General features: G+C 37.7%; 1 protein-coding gene across 9 annotated transcripts in view; it reads right to left on the bottom strand.

Annotated features, from left to right (window-relative positions):
- Positions 1 to 19,311, bottom strand: part of RBMS3 (RNA binding motif single stranded interacting protein 3) — a 743,532-nt gene that overhangs the window by 635,104 nt on the left and 89,117 nt on the right. The window lies entirely within an intron of this gene.

Here is a 19,311-nt window from a genome sequence, read left to right as displayed (position 1 = left end):
AGAGGTAGGGGGGTAGATCAGTATATACGTGACTTCGGTGAAGGGGGAGTACATGCAATCAAGCACATATTTTTTTGGCAGAAGGTTTCTGCTAGTCACGAGGAGCAGTCGTCACCATGAAGGATTTTAGTGTTTTTCTAGATATGAGGAGATACAAGAAATGGGCTCATAAAATTGGCTCCTGAAAATATCTAACTATCTGAAGACCTGTTTTCCCAGAGCACAGAGTGTCTCATTTCAGCTCTCCACCCTGAACTCCTTTCAGGGCGGTGCTGAAAATCAGCAGCTGCAGCAGCACATGATTTAATCCTTGTAGAGGTAGATGGCAAGTGCCCATGGCGAGTGCCAACTGTAGTTGACACAAGCCAGGTGGAGCTCTCTGTAGGATACCATCGATACCTTTTACAACTTCAGGGATGTATTCTCATTATAAAGCAACTCACCAGATGCAAACTAGTATATATGGGATGGATAAACAACAAGGTCCTACTGTATAGCACAGGGAACTGTATTCAGTATCCTGTGATAAACCATAATGGAAGAGAATATGAAAAAGAATATATATATATATATATACACACACACATATATATACGTATAACTGAGTAACTTTGCCGTACAGCAGGAATTAAACATAACACTGTAAATCAACTACACTTCCATAAAATGTAAAAAATTAAAAACTAAAAAAATAAAATATCAGATGGGAAAAAAATAAAACAAGTAAAGCAACTCACATTGACTGAAGGGCTCTTGATTCAGGTCGGGAAAGACCCACCTTCACAAGTTTATGGTCTTGTTCTTGCTGCCCTCTGCCATTTTGGACTGGTTGCTACACTCAGACGGAGGTGAGTCAAAAGGGCCCTAGTCCACCCTCACTCATTCTCTCTTCCCTGTAAGCACTTGGTGTCCCACCGCCCCAGCACTAAACCCTCTCTCTATGCAAAGTGAACAGCACCCTGGGTTTCCTTGCCTCAGTGCATTGAGTCTAATGCTCTGATGCTAACCACCCACTTCCAGGCAGAATTTTTAAGGTTTCCAGGGTCACCAGGCAGGATACTAATACAGCATTTGATTTGCATCATTGTGCCTCCAGCTCCAAACATTCCTCAGTCATTTTTAATGCTAAAAAGGCTTTGATTACTTCTGAGAACACTACCCACCCCTCTCCTCCCCTTTTCAAACAGCAAAGTCTAGAATTTCATTTCCTGCAAACAGGCACTCTGAAACCAGCTAGATGAATATCAAAAGTGCATTCCCCTAAATGATAGCTGCTTTCCAAAGGATCCCTCAAGGCTCAATTACTTGCCACTTCTTTGCTTGGTTTCATATGTTAGCATTCCTTCGCAGTCTCCAGCGAAAATCATAAGGGCCTTAACCACTGATAACAGTCTGCAAACAGGGAAAGTCATCATTACCATTCCTTTAACCAACACCGAGGGTTTCCTACCCACAAGGTCCGGGGGCCAAGTCTGACTCTTGTTTCCCTTTTACATCTTTTAGTTAATTGCTTCAATTTGTTCCATTCCCATTCACTTTCTTTTGCTAAATCACAATTATTCATCACATATGTGCAGCCAGGAGGTTAGGGAGAACACCCAGCTGGTATTATCGGGAAGCCAGAATTTCTTTTAGGGGGAAGATTATCCTTGGTGTGACCCAACATTATCCTTTTCTCTTTTTTTTCTTTTTTTTTCTTTTTTTTTTTTTTTTTTTTAACTTTTTGCCTAGTTTCAGAAGCTGCTTATACCCAGAATAGCAGTGCTGTGATTCACTGGGTTAAACAGACAGAACAAATTCAATATTAACCCACAAGGGGCCATGACATCACCACTACAGGCATGTGGCCTCCAGAAGACACTCTAACATGAGAAACCCCAGACACTAATTCAGAAAATAAGTCCAAGCATCCTGCCTTATGGAATTAAACATTCAGAGGAAGTTATATATGTGCCTATATCTTAGAATTTTGCCTGCTAGTTTTTTAAAATTTAGAATTAGGTTTACTAATGTATAAGCACAAAATAGAAGGAACATAATTGAGCTCTTACTATATTCCGAGCACTGTTCTAATGGCTTCAAGTGAATTTTTTGTTTCTCATTGAAACATCACAGTAAGGCTGTGAGGTAGGTCCTGTTATCATTCCCATTTTACAGATGGGTAAACTTGAAGACAAATCTCTTTTGTTTTTGTGTTTTTGCAATAGTAATTCTAGGCCCATTAATAGTTTCTCTTTTCTCATTGGGAAGACAGATGTGCTTGATTTCCCCAAGACATTTATTACTAGAGGAACCACAGTACAACTGGGAGTAAGAAACAGAAATCCAATACTTGAGAAACACTACAATTAAAAGAAGCAAGTAGAATTATTTTGTTGCTTATCAGTTTATGGTGACATTGGAAACTCTGGCTCCCAACGAAGGCATTTTAAATTTTTTTCTCACAATAGTTTGCAACTTAAATTTCTGAAATATTCCTGTTTGATTATTTACTAGAATATTTTCTTATTTGTCAGAAAAGGAAAATAAGGGCACTTTAGCTAGCTTATGTTATTACAAACACATACAACCAAGAATTAATAAAGTTTTTTTAAACAACGTATTTAATCTTTTCTCTCAAAATGAAAGCATCGTTTTGGCTAACTTTCATACTTTAACTGTTTAATACACTGTGAGTACTAGTGGTGATCATTGGAACATTACAACTGCTTCCTTGGTGCCCCCCACCTCACCCCCACTGTATGCTTTTGGGCAGTGTTTTTATTGTTGTTTGTTTGTTTGTTTTCGGAACGCGGGCCTCTCACTGTTGTGGCCTCTCCCGTTGCGGAGCACAGTCTCCGGACGTGCAGGCTCAGCGGCCATGGCTCACGGGCCCAGCCGCTCCGCGGCATGTGGGATCTTCCCGGACCAGGGCACGAACCTGTGTCCCCTGCATCGGCAGGTGGACTCTCAACCACTGCGCCACCAGGGAAGCCCTGGGCAGTGTTTTTTATTCCATGATTTTGTATACTTTTCTTTGAATCCCCCACACCTAAGAGAATATTGATATATGACTGTTATATACAAAATGTTTAAAGGATTAATGAATGAAAGAAGCAAGAAATCTTTTAAAGGTGATGAGGCTATGGGAAAATAAGTCAGTAAGACCTTTTGTACTTAGAACTGACTGAAACGCAGCCTGATTCTCCAAACTCTAGATTAGTCAAGTTTTCTGGTCTCTCTCCTTCAGAACATCATCTCCATCTTCAGGCTGGACCTTTCCTGCAAAACCTAGATCAAATGTAGAGCCTTCCTTGAATCTACCATGGCAAAATGATCTGTGCTGTCTACTGCCCCTGTTTTGTATGATGCTCTCTCTCTCTCTCTCTCTCTCTCACACACACACACACAGACACAGACACACACAGAATTAATAAAATCACTGTCATATTTTAATGTAATGGCATTCATTTGTGTATATTACCTCTCAGTTTCTTGACAGCACTGACCACATTTGCTCACTCAATAATGCTGTGTGTATGTGTTTCCAACATAATTCTACAGAGAGATATTTAAACCAGAACCTGGTGAATAAATTTGCCTGGCAAATTTTTTGGCTTTCTAACACCAGAGATTGCCCCACCCCACTGGCAAAACCAATCAAATGTCTGTTTCCATCTCAAAGATGAACTATTTAAACGTATCACCTTGTGCCTGCCTTTCTCCAGTCCACATCCCTGCACCATACAAGTAAACCCTCCCAATCCCCAAACACTAAGCATGCTGAGATGATTCTTAGGGTGGTTGAAAGGAACACAGGTGTAGGGGAACCACTATGTCAGAGAAGATACTTCCTGCTCCACGTACAAAATACCAGCGTTTGCTCAAGGAACCATGAGGACACAGCATCTTGGGAAGAGGCCCATTCAGGTCACTGCTGGAGCTCTGAGCCAACAAAGGTAGCATAAAAACCAAAACACAGAAATGGTAACAGCGATCGGGACACACAGACATTTTTATTCCTCTCTTTAAAATGTCAGCTCCTCCTGACAGCTGCATCCAGCCACTGGACGTAAGAAATGTTTCGAGTTGTGAACCCCTTCTGCCTTTGCCACGGAGGACGACTTCAAACAGCCATCAGTAAACAGCATTCTCATCACTCCAGCCCAGACTGAATTCTAATCAAGGTCTTTTAAGTGCCATTGAACAAATCTATATACTATGGATTGTTTTCTTGTATGTCTCTAGCCAAATGCTATTCACTGGGTCATTTATTATTTTTAGAAAACCAAAACAATCCACACTAATAGTATAAATTATAGCACATCTAGAAGCAGCATCCAGGCATCCTTGGTAACTTAATAATAGAACTGAAAGAAGCTTTTAATTATTCCTCCTCTGGTAATTTATTAGACAGCCTGAATCTAGGAATTGCATGAGTGGAAGATCCCGGTTTATATCACCATTAATCAACAGAAACATTCTGGTCGGCAAATGCACTAAAAACCAAATACTAAAATCCAAGGAGTATGCATAGTTGAGTTCAAAGAGACATAAAATACGGAAATTTAAAAAAGTCCAACAGATTATCCAAAGCAATATATCTAGCAGGAGTCAGGAATTCTTAAATAGGTTATCTAACATAAAAATGAATGTCCAACTTGCAGGGAACTTTTGATAAAATGTTTATGTAAGTTGTAATTTTAACCTAAGACATGAGATGCAGGGTCAACTACGACTATACTCCACCCTGACTCAATGATGCCCAGGTGAAATCAACAAATGATGTCATGATTTACTCACTTTCTCTTGAGAAAAGCCCATCAGGAAAGCAATAGAATAAACAGCAGACCACTTAGCTGCTCAAGTTCTTTACATCTGTAAACAAGTCAATTAAAAAGACTTCCCAGAATCGCATGTCATAAGGCCTGTCTGTCCATCATCTCCGAATGTATGAAAGGAAAACCACAAAGCCATTTCTCTGGGCTATTTGTTAGAGAGACGTAATTGTAGGGTTCAAGAAAATGACATCTGAAAGAAGACCTGGGCCTGCATTGTATCCTCAGATTAATTAAGCCAGAGCCTTGGAGGTTTGGCGTTGAAGTTTCAGAAAGAGCTGCCTTTTTACTGAGCAAAGTTATTTCTGTAAATCAGGGTTGGAACTGGGGAGTCCTCACTGTCACCATTTGGGGACCTTTTTACTGGACAGAAAGAATAATTTCAGCTACATTCATTTCTAGGTCCAATAATCCATTCTACACTAGTTTCCCATATTTCTCTCTTTCTTGCCCCTTAGCTCTGGACGCTGGGACACGTTTCTGCTGGTTATGCCAATATTCCCTCCTTCCTTGACCCTGTCCCAACCATCAACAAAACAAGCCAAAAGGAAATTTCAACAGTTTTCTTAATTTACACACCATAATTTTCTTCACTGCCCGCTCTCTCTTCCCCATCTTCAAACTGTGTGTGGGTATGTCGAGGACAGTGGCTTAAGAAGTTTCATCTGAACTACTACAAACACTTGTGAGATTGTAAAAGAGAAAAACAAATTGGGGATATCTCTGATTCAAGAAATTTAGAACAATTCTCGTATTTTTTTTCTGTTCTGTTTAAATTTCAATGAAGCTTTACTTTTTAACAGCCTCTACTGAACTCCTGTTTTTCATTAGTGATGCGAAAGATAGCTCAGATTGAAGCTGTAGAATTCATTAATTCATTCAACAATATTTATTGAGCACTTACTAAGTGCCAGGCAATGTACTAGGCATTGTGCGAAAAGTGATGACAAATTTGCTCCCTAGCCGTCACTCCAATGAACATAGATCAATCTGCTCTTTTGGCTTTCCACATATCAGTATAAACACTTCCATCTCTCTGGGTGATCAGGCCAAGTACCAACAATAGGGTTTGCTGAACCAGCTTCACTCCATACATCCCTCCATGGACCTTGGTGGTCTTTTTTACTAAATGATACAATGTTAGACTCCTTCCTAATTTCTAATGGCAAGCTAGTTCAGGCTGAAACTTCTCTATTTTAATAAAAAGTTAACTCAATTGATGGCCGTCTAAGTATCCGGAATCCACATACAAAGAGACATTTTGCAATTCTATGACTAGCACAGGGTCTGAAGAATTAGTTACGGTTTCAATTAATTCCACGCACAAAGTAGTCTCAGTGTCTAAAAGAGAGATGCCACAGTGACTCTCTTATTTTCATCCAAGGTGACATCTTGATCATTGGTTTATGGATGTTTCAACATATCACCCTCAATATTTCTTTTCATTTACTGGCTTAGAACAGAGGAAGAAACATAATAAAATCAAGTGCACTCTTGTCCTTCCTGATTAGTTATAATCTAGTTGTAGAGAAAGTGCATTACTGTCCTTTATTTTCTAGTTTCACCAAAATATTTGATTAAGAATGGGGAAATATTATTTGCCTCTTTTGTAAAAAACAAAACAAAAAACTTATCTTTTCTTCCAAGAACAGTACATATTCTTTATAGGAAAAAATGGAAAACATAGAAAGTCAGAAAGAAATAAAAAGTAATTATATTCCTATCAAGCAAATACAACCACAAGTTTTAAAAGCTGTATATCCTTTAAATTTTGCTATGCTTTGTTGGTGATTAAATAACATTTATGGTGCTTTCCTGATTATAAGGGTAATAAATGTTAATAACAGAAAATTTGGAATATACAGAATTCTATTAAAGATACATTATTTGATTCTAGCAGTGTTCTTGTTTTGACACATTGCCTTCCCACATCAACTAAAATATTTTTGTCTTGCTTTCCCTCTGTCTGTCTCTTTGTTTCTTCTCTCTCTCACACACACACACATTCACACACACATTGTATGTTGCTTTCTTAACATATCACAATTGTTTTTTAAGTTATTAAATGATTTTCTTAAAGGTAAGTTTTAGTGGAGACAATATTTCACCATATAGATGTAAAGTAATGGAATGCTTACATATTAGAATTAAATTATTTTTCTATTGTAATTATTGATGGGATAAACATCAATTTAAAAAAAATTACACTATAACTTTATCCGTAAAATGGAATACCACATCAAATTATTAAGCATGTTGAAGACTTCTCATAAATATCACATATTTCAACAGAAAGCTTTTACACAATTTTCACCAGAAAGTCCATACAAATATATAGTATTTTTCTCTTTCAGCTTTTCCATGTGTTTCCAAATATCATTTTATTTTTTACAAAATAGTTCCACCACTATTGGACATCTGGGTTGCTAATTAACCTTTACAATTGTTTTTGATTCCTTGATCAAGGATGAACATGCTTTTCTAGTAAAGACTGACTTTCATTTTCATTTTTAAAGCTGTAGATACAGAAACAATGGCAAAGAAGTCATCGACAAATGTCACAGCTCAACTAGATAAAGGATAAAAGACTGTAAAGAGATGAGCTTAATTTTATTTGTGTCAAAGTATTTGGTTTGCTCTGTGGGGTATTTAGAAAATTCTTGTCCCGCAAAATAAAAAATTCCCTCTAGTTAGGCCAGAAAAACAAATTTGGAGAAATCTTTCATTACCCTAAGTTGTTTTTCTTTTTAAATATTTTTCAAATAGATCAATATAGATATGTGTGGTTAGGTAATGTCTGCATATCACTAATAACAGAACTGTCACCTAAGTAATCCTATTTTACTTTTTATATTAAAAGAAATAAACCTGACTTCAGTTACATTTTTACAAAGAGTGATTTCTTTACCTGTCCCAAATTTAGATGCATATGACAGTTAGGAATATTCTTAAAGCTGAAAGTTGGTTCAACTCTTATTTCAGCCTAGCATTTTTTTTCTCTTTTTTTAAAAAGATTTATTTATTATTTATTTATGTTATTTATTTTTTTTGGCTGTGTTGGGTCTTAGTTGTGGCAGGCGGGGTCTTCACTGAGGAGTGTGGGATCTTCTGTTGTGGTGCACGGGCTTCTCTCTAGTTGTGGTGTGCCGATTTTCTCTCTCTAGTTGTGGCATGCGGGCTCCAGAGTGTGTGGGCTCTGTAGTTTGCGGCACATGGGCTCTAGCTGAGGCGCGAGAGCTCAGTAGTTGTGGTGCGTGGTCTTAGCTGCACTGTGGCATGTGCGATCCTAGTTCCCCGAACAGGGATCGAACCCATGTCCCCTGCACTGTAAGGCGGATTCTTTACCACTAGACCACCAGGGAAGTCCCAGCCTAGCATTATTTTTGGAGATCCAAATGTTTATTGCCACTTATATGTATTATTTATTTTTCCTTGTTTGATACAGACAGGAGGATTAACCAATTCTAACAATATTTGAATTATGGGAAAATGCTGTTATGCTAAATTTCTAAACTGAATGGCAATTCCTTAAAATTCTAAAAGGAATATCTACTATACAATATACTTTTCCTAAATCTTTTTGATATCCTTACATTGAAAAAGCAAAGCTTAATGGTGAATTTACATGTTATTGCTTTCTGCAGCCTTCCTCACCTACAGAAATTGCCATTGTCCCACCCATAGAAATTGCCATTTAGTGTGGCAAGGCCTTTTCCAGAATCTCTCTGTTTGAAAACTGCAATTTAATGTAATAATTTCCATCCATATAAATAGATGCTATCAGATGCTCTTGATAGTGGTATTAATGGAAGCTGGGGTCAGACTCTAATACAAAATATCGAAAAGTATTTTATGGGATCTTCCTTAATAGCCCTTGTGAAGTCTATTTTCATTAAATAGGTCTTATTTTTCACTGAGTTCTTCAAAATCGAGAATAAACAGGACTGTGTAAGGCTATGGCAATCTGAACTCCACAAATTATTTTAGGCATCAGTGACTCCATGAACTCATGATGCTGGCAAAACTTTGCAGGAAGGGATAGGTTGGCAATCCCAATACTTCAAGCTACAGGAAAATGGAAAAAGCACAAAAGGCATATGCACCTGAAGCTCAGAAAGCCAGTGCACAGAGAAGTGAAATTTATTATTCTAATGACTTTCCCAGCATGAGACTCTCACCAGGAGACACATGTCTGTGCATCTAATAAGGCCATAGAGATCGGGGATTCCTGAAGGACTCCCGTGGCTCTTTCCAAAGCAGCGTTTTATAGATGGGAAAACACAAAGTATGTGAAAAGGGTGCAGGACTGCTACTATCTACACTGCTTTGCTGCTAGCTACCCTCACATGTATTCCTTGGAAATGAAGCCAATTTTGGCCAGCAAGCTCTAATTAAAATATTTAGGTTGTTTTAAATGCTTATTCATATTTTGTTCTTGAAGCACGAGAAATCCTAGATCAGGCTCGCTGCAATGTCTCACTTCCATGGCGTATATAACTGGGTCTACAACATCTACGTCCCTCCAAGTTCATCCTTCTCCACTTTACCAGCCCTTCTATGCAATTATAAATGTTTATGGACATATACCCATAAATATATTTGTATATAATAATGTGTTATTCTACATGCATTGTTTTGCCAGGTTAGTACTTTTTTTTTCAGTAAATGATATACCTGAGGTTTTCCAGTGTCATATATGTAGCTGTATCATATTTAACCAAACCTCCTCCACTTGGGGCCTTTAGTAGGTTCCAATGTGTCTACATAGGCCATCCCTGTGCATATATCATTTTGTCCACGTGCACATAATTCCTCGAAGTAGAAATTCTGGACCTAAGATATTTTGAGGGACATTTCCAAGTGGCCATCCAAGTGGCTTTTCTGATTTAGTCTGTGAAAGTAACCGTTCCTGGACATCATCATTATCCATGTGAGGTGATACAGGTCTTATATTTTTAATCCATTTGATAGCAAAAAAGTTTTCTCATTGTTGTTTTAGATTAGAACTTAACCTCAATCATTCATTTTACATCTTGATGTTTCATGAAACCTTGGGTTAGAAAGCCTCAGTAGGAATTACTTTATATAGTCATCAGGTCTCGCTAATGTGTTTGTGATTATTCACAGTGAAGATCCTGGTCCACAAAGTAGGCAAACCCAAATAAGAAACAGTCTACTCCTAATTCTTTCCAGGCTCGTGTCTGCCCAAGTGTACTCCAAATTAAATGTATCATGTCCCACTCCTTCTTTTTTTTTTTCTTATGGTGTGTTAGTTTCTGCTTTATAACAAAGTGAATCAGCTATACATATTCATATATCCCCATATCTCCTCCCTCTTGTCCCACTGCTTCTGAATTAAGTCGTAAGCTGCCTCAGGGATTATAATGAGGCAGTCCCAGATTTAGGCCAGAGCATGAGGACATACCAAATTCAACCAAAAGTCCTAGCAGGTAAGAACATAAATCAGAATTAGAAGCTGAAGCTACTATCAGGTGCTTGGAACAGACTTGTCTCCAGGGAAGACAAGAGAGAGGCAGAGTTTCTATGTGGCCCAGGATGTAAAAGAATGGGAACCACTTATTTATTCCTTTGCTTGCAGGAAGATCTCAGAAAGTATTGATATTGGAATGACATTCCAAACAGGACACTGCCCAAAGGACCAAAGAACTGCAATGGGGTGGAGTTGCTCCTTACCCGGAAGTAGGTTCTAAAGTCAATATTAAGGCCCAACTATAGTCAAAACTAAATGTTAAAAATACCTGATGTTATTTGTACAGTACACTGTACATGGTCCAACATGGAAAATAGCTGTAGCATTTGGGAAGTAACAATATAGGTTAAAATTGTCACTATACCCACTATTTTCCCCTTTGGAAACTGGACATTTGTATGCAACCACTCATGTGTAAGATCTTGTAAAGGCTGTATCCAATGTAAGACCACCCCTCTTTATACATTTCCAACCAAATAATACCCAGCTTTTCTTGAGTATACTATCTCATTTGGTCCTCCAAGGAGCTTGATGCCATAAGTGCTATCATTAACTCTCTATTTCTGGGGGAAAATGGTCTCTTTTCACATAGGAGGTAGTAGGCGTGTGAACGCATACACACACTCACTGAAACACACACATATATTTCCCAGTAAATATTATTTACTATGTAAACTTCAGACTGATCACAGGAGTGTGTACAAATTACCTACTGTTTAAAGCAATACAGTCACAAAGAAAAATTGATATGCTTAACAATGACAGTTATTTGTAAATATTTTCATATGCATATTTAGCAATAATGGCCAGAACACTCATGAATATTTATTTAATAGAATGAAGGTCATAAAGATCACATTTTAGATGGAGGTTAACCATGCTCTCTGAAACTAAGAAATACTGTTATTTCTCCAGAGGACTTTTTGGCCCAATAAACTGCCTTAAGAAAATAGCCTCTTGAGGGATAATTACGATCTAATTGCTTGAGATCTGAGCACCACAAAATTTGCCACTAGGGCAACAAAACATAGAGTAAATGGATTTTCCCATCACTACTTTATTGAGAGACTTGTGAAATAAAAAGACAACGTAACAGAGGTGAGAGAAACTGTCAGTGTGAAGCCTGCTTCTCAAGAATGATCTTGAAACACACTTAAATGTCTGTGTTCAACATCATCTGACTTGTGAATTCAACTTGTACTGGTCCTACTTCATCAGCGTGTTTCTCTGGATGACGTACCTACCATGCAACCAATGAGTGGACCTTACAAAAATAAAAGTGATCATGATTACAGTTCTTTTTAGTAACTTTTGTTTTTACAAGGTTCACATAAAATTCTAGAAAGAACAGACAAAATTACGATATCTTGATAGAAATCATATCAGGGCCTGCTGAAAGGTGAGAGTGCGGAGCACTGGCTGGAAGGAGGAATATGAGAAATTTCTGGACCCACAGAACTGTTCTATATCTTGATTGGGGTGATAGTTAAGGGTATATACTTTTACAAAAGTCATTGAACTGTAGACTTAAGATCTGTGCTTTTTGTTTTACGTAAATTTTTCTTCAGTGTAATTTCCATTAGGATTTCTTCTTTGGAAAAAAAAGCAATTGCCATTTATCCAAAGCTTTCCCTTTGATTTTGGAAACAAAGGAGCACACTGTGTAGTCATTGATGTTTTGGAAAACTAAATGTTGCTGTAATGAGGAGTATGTTTTTTCTGGGATGTGACATCAGAAGATGAACAGAACATCTACTTTTTTTTTTTTAATGTGCAGGTTTCCCCATAAGAGTTACCTTGTTTGGCTAAAGAGTGAGGTGTTAGGAAGCTCCAAGTTATGAGAATGGCCATTTGTAATGAACATTCTAAGTGCACTGATGACAAATGTGAATTAAGCAGTAGGCCAAATGAAGCATGTGTTAGAAAAACATACAGTAGTTTTCTATATTGCTTTTTCTTAACCAAATTTCATCTTTTCAGAGTTTATTATGAAGGCTGTTTATGAAGAGGCATAAGAGAAGGGATATTACAGAGACAAATTTTTATTTTAATTCAATTTAAAACAAAATAAGTTATGTATTCCCTATACACGGTGGGCATTGTGATGACACCAGGAACAGAAAGGTAGACAAGTCTGTGTGTTTCCTTAGTCAGAGAATATCCAGTCTGGCAGGAGCCCAGGCCCTGAAACGAATAATTACAACACAGATAAAAACTGAGGCAGGGCTGCTGTGGATAAAAGTATGGGCTCTGGAACCAAACTGTTCAAATTCTGGTTTGCACTTACTAGATGTATAATCTTAGACAAGTTGTTTACATACCTTGTGCCTCAGTGTTACATCTGAAAATGGAATGGATAAATAGTATCTATCTCACACGGTTTTGAAGGATTAAGTAAATTCACAGATGTAACGTTCTTAGAACACAACCTGGCAGAGAGTGAGTGCTATGTAAGTAACAGGGAAACACGTGGCCGCCAAGGGTACTTCCTCTTGGTCAGCGTCCACTCTGCCAGGTGTCCTGATGTTGGCAATGAATGCATCATGATTGCATAGCCTGATACTGCTCAACAGAAGCACAATCTATCTCCTCTTGTATTAACTCCATGGAAATCCATGAAAATCTGAATCACTATGTAGCTGATATATACAGAGAGAGAGAGAGACAGACAGACAGAATGAGAGGAAGAGACAGAGACAGAGAGACACACAGAGAGAAACACAGACACCGAGAGAGAGACAAAGAGACAAACAGACATGGTGTGACTGTGAGAACCAGGGCTATGGTCTGCTTGAGAGTTATATTTCACACCATAAATGAACAAAGTTGTACTATGGCATGAATATCTGGCAAAAATATTGTGGAAATTAATATGCACACACATGTAAACAGGTACATATACCTTTCACAAACATCTATGTGGAATGAAAGAAAGAGAGCAAAGGGATGTTCAAATGTGTGAGTATTTCCTAATTCTAGAGTTGGGATAATAACTCTAAGAAAAGTCGAAAATGTCAATGACTAATCAACACATTGTAAGAGCAATTTTAAGGCATACTTCCTAAGAAAACTTACCATTAAGTAAAAACCAGAAACAGAAAGAAACCAAAAACAAATGAAAACCCCTCTCACTTTTACTGGAGACTAGGATTGCTGGCAAAGCATCTGGATCTCATACTAATCTGTGTCAGGTAACAGGATTTCAAATGTTGTAGAGTCCAGATGAAGAGCTAATCTACTTCTAAAGGACTTTGGTTCACACCTAAAATAACTCTGCATACGTTTATCAATGAGATTTGCTAATAAGAAACTGCATATGTATTAAAATACAAGTGTTAATCTCTTTTTTCTGGTTTATAATTTTATCTCATCAAAGTCCACATGCCCTTTGGTAGAAACTTCCAGGCAATAATTAATTATGTTGTTTAAAACATTATTGGCTGTTTTGGGTGTCTTAAGTTGTGAAGATTAGAAACCCATTAGCAAAATCATCAAGTGAAAAATACATAACTCTATTTGATTTGCTATACAGAGATTCCATGATGAATAATTAAAGCATCCCCACCAGGACTTCTGGTTTCAGATGGCAGAATGAAGCATGATTTCAAAATCTTCCTTCCCGCAAGCCTAATTATAGTAAGTAAAGGAAGAAAAAAAAATGCCCAGCTGCAGTCAAGCAAAAAAAAGAAGCTGGTGGCCATTTAAGAAATAAATGCTCTTATGAATCTATATTCCTTAATCGACACAAAAAAGGCACAGTTCAAGTCCAATACTGATGCTAAAATAACCTGAACAATAGAAATATCTGCTTTCTTTACACCAAGTCAAATGCACCCACGCATATGCGTGTGCGCGCGCGCGCACACACACACACACACACACACACACAGAGTCGAACGCTGTCATCACTGTTGATAGGGTAAAAAGAATCAGTCGCATTTAATTGAGAATATAACAAGAATATGCTGTAATTTTAAACTGCTTTGTAGGTATTAGATAATACAATCAGATAAGAGAAAGAAAAAATTATAAAAATAGGGTATCAACAGACATGTTTATCATTAATCTTAGGTAATGTGATTATGCTTCAAGGAAATATTAATTTAAAAATATATTAGGAACACTAGGAGAATTCTGTAAGAGAGTGATATGTAAAGTTATAATCTAAATGTAGAAAATATAATGAAGAGATAAATCAATTTTTAATAGTAAACAAAAATATTAAATACTTGGTATAAATCTAAAAGAAATCCACATTGCTTATGTGAAGAAAATTTAAAATTCTACTACATACCATGGCAAAATTTGGTGAGTGGGTAGATATGCCATGAACTATAAAAGGAAAACAGGATAGTATAAAAAGGTTAAATTGTTCAAAATTAACCTATGAATACAAATGAGTCCCCCAAAAGACCCATAAAACACTGTGACACTTGTTAGTGAAAATGAACAAAATATTTATCTCAAAGAAAAGACATAAAAACTTGAAGAAAATTTTTGAAAATGAAGATTAAAGAAAGGAGAATAGACCTAAATGGTATACAATTAATTACAAAATAATAATTACTAAAATTGTTTTGGGGAGAAAAAATGGACTTATAGTATATGGAATAAAATTAGAAGAATTCAAAAATATAGCAAAAACATATGGAAATAAAATCCATGGTACAACTAAATTTCAAATCTCTGTGGAAAGAATTATTCAATAATTAATGTTGGGACTGTAGATCCAGTTGATTGGATTTTTAAACTTACATATATGAACTATAATGTATATTTGTGTATATATATATCATAAACATGAATGTACGTGTGTATATGCATATGTGTTTGTGTATTTTACCCTTTACACTAGAATATAAAAATAAATTCAAAAGGTCTAGAAGAAAGTATGGATGAATTTATTCATAATATTTTAGTGGGAAAGCTATTTTAAGGAGGTCTAAAAACCTAGAAGGCTCAAAAGAAAAAAAATGTTAGATTTTATACACACATATTTTAAACTTTTGTATGGCAACAATATCATGAAATCAAAATGCAGAAAAGAAATTGGGGAGAATATATGTGCTACGTCAGATAGAATGTTATTTTCTTAATTTATACAGAACTCAAAAATGTCAGTAAAAAGATATACAATCCAAAATAAAAATCTGTAAAAAAAAGAGTAAGTTTCTAGAAAAATATACAAATGATGGATAAAGGCGATCTAAGCTCCTTCATAATGAAAGAAATGTATAAAAAATGAGGTTGCATATTTCACAGTTCAGATTGGCAAAAAATTTGGAAGTTCAGCAGTCCAAATGCTAGAGAGGTTATGAGAAAAAGCAGATGCTACTCGTTAAAATATAAATGTATGGATCATTTCCTACAGGCAAGTTGGCAATCTCTGAAATAGCAGAAACCTCAGGGTTCCTTTGATCTAGTGTTGAGACGTAGGATTTTATCACAAGGTTCAAAGATATATGCATAATAACATTCATCACATCATTGTTTGTATTAGCAATGAAAGCAGTCATCAAGAATGCACTGATTGGGCTTCCCTGGTGGTGCAGTGGTTGAGAGTCCGCCTGCCGATGCAGGGGACACAGGTTCGTGTCCCGGTCCGGGAGGATCCCACATGCCGCAGAGTGGCTGGGCCCGTGAGCCATGGCTGCTGGGCCTGCGCGTCCGGAGCCTGTGCTCCGCAACGGGAGAGGCCAAAACAGTGAGAGGCCCACGTACAGCAAAAAAAAAAAAAAAAAAAAGAATGCACTGATTGACGACATTCTGATACCCAGATTACAAGGAATGTACTATTGCTATTAACAGGGATGAGGTAGAGCTGTAGGAGAGATTGAAAAGGTGAAGAAATGAGGGAAAGAAGAAGTAGCTGGTATCTACATATCTCTAATGATAGCTTTGTATACATATATGTAAATATAAATATGTACACATTAAATTCTCTAGAAGAACAGGCAAGAACTCTTAGAAGTGCATAGTTAGATTTGGAAAGAGGAAACAGGACACAGGATAGAAGATGTTCACTTTTCCTTTCATAGCTTTCCATCCTATTAAAATTTTCTTAACATGCACTTATATTTTGGTTTTGTTTTTTTGTTTTTGTTTTTTTGTCAAAAGGCATTATCTGTGCAGTAGATTATGGACCATTTTTTGTTTTCTCTTTAAATTCCTTAATATTAAACACACTACTTAATATTATGTTTGAAGTTAATTCTCCAAATAATCAATTACCGTCCAAATGAAACTAAGCTGCTCCACATGTGTGATTTTTTTTTTTACATCTTTATTGGAGTATAATTGCTTCACAATGGTGTGTTAATTTCTGCTTTATAACAAAGTGAATCAGTTATACATATACATATGTTCCCATATCTCTTCCCTCTTGCGTCTCCCTCCCTCCCACCCTCCCTATCCCACTCCTCTAGATGGTCACAAAGCACCAAGCTGATCTCCCTGTGCTATGCGGCTGCTTCCCACTAGCTATCTATTTTACGTTTGGTAGTATATATATGTCCATGCCACTCTCTCACTTTGTCACAGCTTACCCTTCCCCATTCCCGTATCCTCAAGTCCATTCTCTAGTAGGTCTGTGTCTTTATTTCTGTCTTTCCCCTAGGTTCTTCATGACATTTTTTTTTCTTAAATTCCATATATATGTGTTAGCATACGGTATTTGTCTTTCTCTTTTGTGATATTGATTAAGGCTCATCCTAGGCAACCACCTTGTCCTAGAGCAGACTATGAGATTTGTTCTATGCGTCTTCATGGCCTCTGTACCATCTACTACACTGCCTTGCAGATATAAGATGCTCATTGCAATTTTGTCAAATGAAGACATTTTAAGAATGTATTAAGTTTTCATTTATTCTATATGTGGTCATTTAACTGAAATCTACCTATAGAATTTTCTGTTCCATGAATCCAGACCTGGAAACATCTGTAAGTAAATTAGTAATCTCCAGAGTGAATCAGTCCTAAAACAATCAATTGTTCAATTTATAAAAACAAAACAAATAATCAACAGTGTTAATGAATAGGAACATGCATCCCTTAATTCTTAGCCACAGTTTTATAATGACAATTTTAAAAATTCCTTTACTTTCAAAAATGTTTAAAATGAACTGTTAGAATTATATGAGTAAATAGGGATTCACTGGATGGCTTCACAAAGACAGAATGGAATAAGAAGTTTTGAAAGCTATTAGAATTTAAATTATTTGTAATGGTATGTTAAATTATATTATTTTAGAATCTGAAAAAGAGCGTATATATGTATACATATAACTGAATCACACTGCTATACAGGAGAAACTAACACAACACTGTGAATCAACTATACTCCAATATAAAATAAAAATTAAATTAAAAAAAACTACCACAAAAAAATAAGGTACAAGGATATATTGTACAACATGGGGGCCATAGCAAATATCTTATAATAACTATAAATGGAGCATAACCTTTAAAAATTGTGAATCACTATATTGTACACCTGTTACATATGATATTATACATCAACTATACTTCAATAAAAAATAAATTTAAAGGGAAAAATTATATTCTTGTAAAACCGAGGTACAAAGATAAAATAGATAGCAGACCGCTGAGCAAGTTGTAATAACATTTGTGAAATGTCAGAGCAGGGCATCCCTGGTGGCACAGTGGTTAAGAATCCGCCTGCCAATGCTGGGGACACGGGTTCAAGCCCTGGTCCGGGAAGATCTCACATGCTGCGGAGCAACTAAGCCTGTGTGCCACAACTACTGAGCCTGTGCTCTAGTGCACATGAGCCACAACTGCTGAGCTCATGTGCCACAACTACTGAAGCCCATGTACCTAGAGCCTGTGCTCTGCAACAAGAGAAGCCACCTCAACGAGAAACCTGCGCACCGCAACAAAAGAGTAGCCCCCGCTGCCACAACTAGAGAAAGCCCGCACACAGCAATGAAGATCACACGCAGCCAAAAATAAATAAATAAATAAATTTATATAAAAAAGGAAATGTCAGAACAGAATGACAGGAAGCTGGTTAGATGGGCTTAAATGTACATTGAGTGTTAAAAAATGGTGCGGGGGCTTCTCTGGTGGCGCAGTGGTTGAGAGTCCGCCTGCCGATGCAGGGGACACGGGTTCGTGCCCCGGTCCGGGAAGATCCCACATGCTGTGGAGCGGCTGGGCCTGTGAGCCATGGCCACTGAGCCTGCGCGTCCGGAGCCTGCGCGTCCGGAGCCTGTGCTCCGCAATGGGAGAGGCCACAACAGTGAGAGGCCTGCGTACCACAAAAAAAAAAAAAAAAAAAAAATGGTGCGGGCCAAGGAAACTGAGATCGAAGAAGGACATGTGAGAAGATGTGTTTGGAGAAAGTAGTTCTGCGCTAACCCCTCAACTCAAGCAGACAGAGGAGCCTTGGAAGCACCCATCAAGGGCTGAGTGCATTGGCTCTAAGTTAACAGGGCCAGAAGGACTGTGCTTAGTCCCTACTTAGAAAATGGAGAAAGTGAACAGCTGGTAAACTGCTTTGGGTGCAGATTAAAGGTGGGGGTGGTCTGGGGGTGGCCCTGCATACTCAGACTTTGTTGGGGCCAAGGCTGCCTGTCTTCCCTGGACAAGATATGGGTTACAGAGGAGAGGGGGACAGAACCAGTGCAAACATTTCTGTCTCCTGTCCATGTTGGACAGGCTGGACCTCCAGGGGCTGAGCTGGGAGCACAGGGCTAGAGAACAATGATCATCAGTGTCACAGTCGGGCTTTCAGACGCCTCTGAAGATACTAAGAACGTTCCCAAGAAAGAAAGAGACTTGGGAAGAGAATGCAGAGCCATCTTACGACAGAGGTCAAGTGAGAACTTCTCTGTCTTTCTCACCCACCTTTCCCTCTCACGCTGACCCCACCAGGGTCAGGACAGCAAGGATCTGCTGGAGGGAAAGGCAGAGAGAAACACGGTGCCTCCTTCTTTACTCTGAAGCGTCCATTCCACTACAGACTTGAGCTGGAGGAAGGGA

Source organism: Mesoplodon densirostris, chromosome 10, assembly GCF_025265405.1.
Source record: "Mesoplodon densirostris isolate mMesDen1 chromosome 10, mMesDen1 primary haplotype, whole genome shotgun sequence".
Classification (NCBI taxonomy): Eukaryota; Metazoa; Chordata; class Mammalia; order Artiodactyla; family Ziphiidae; genus Mesoplodon; species Mesoplodon densirostris.
This window is presented reverse-complemented; position numbering and strand designations above follow the sequence as displayed.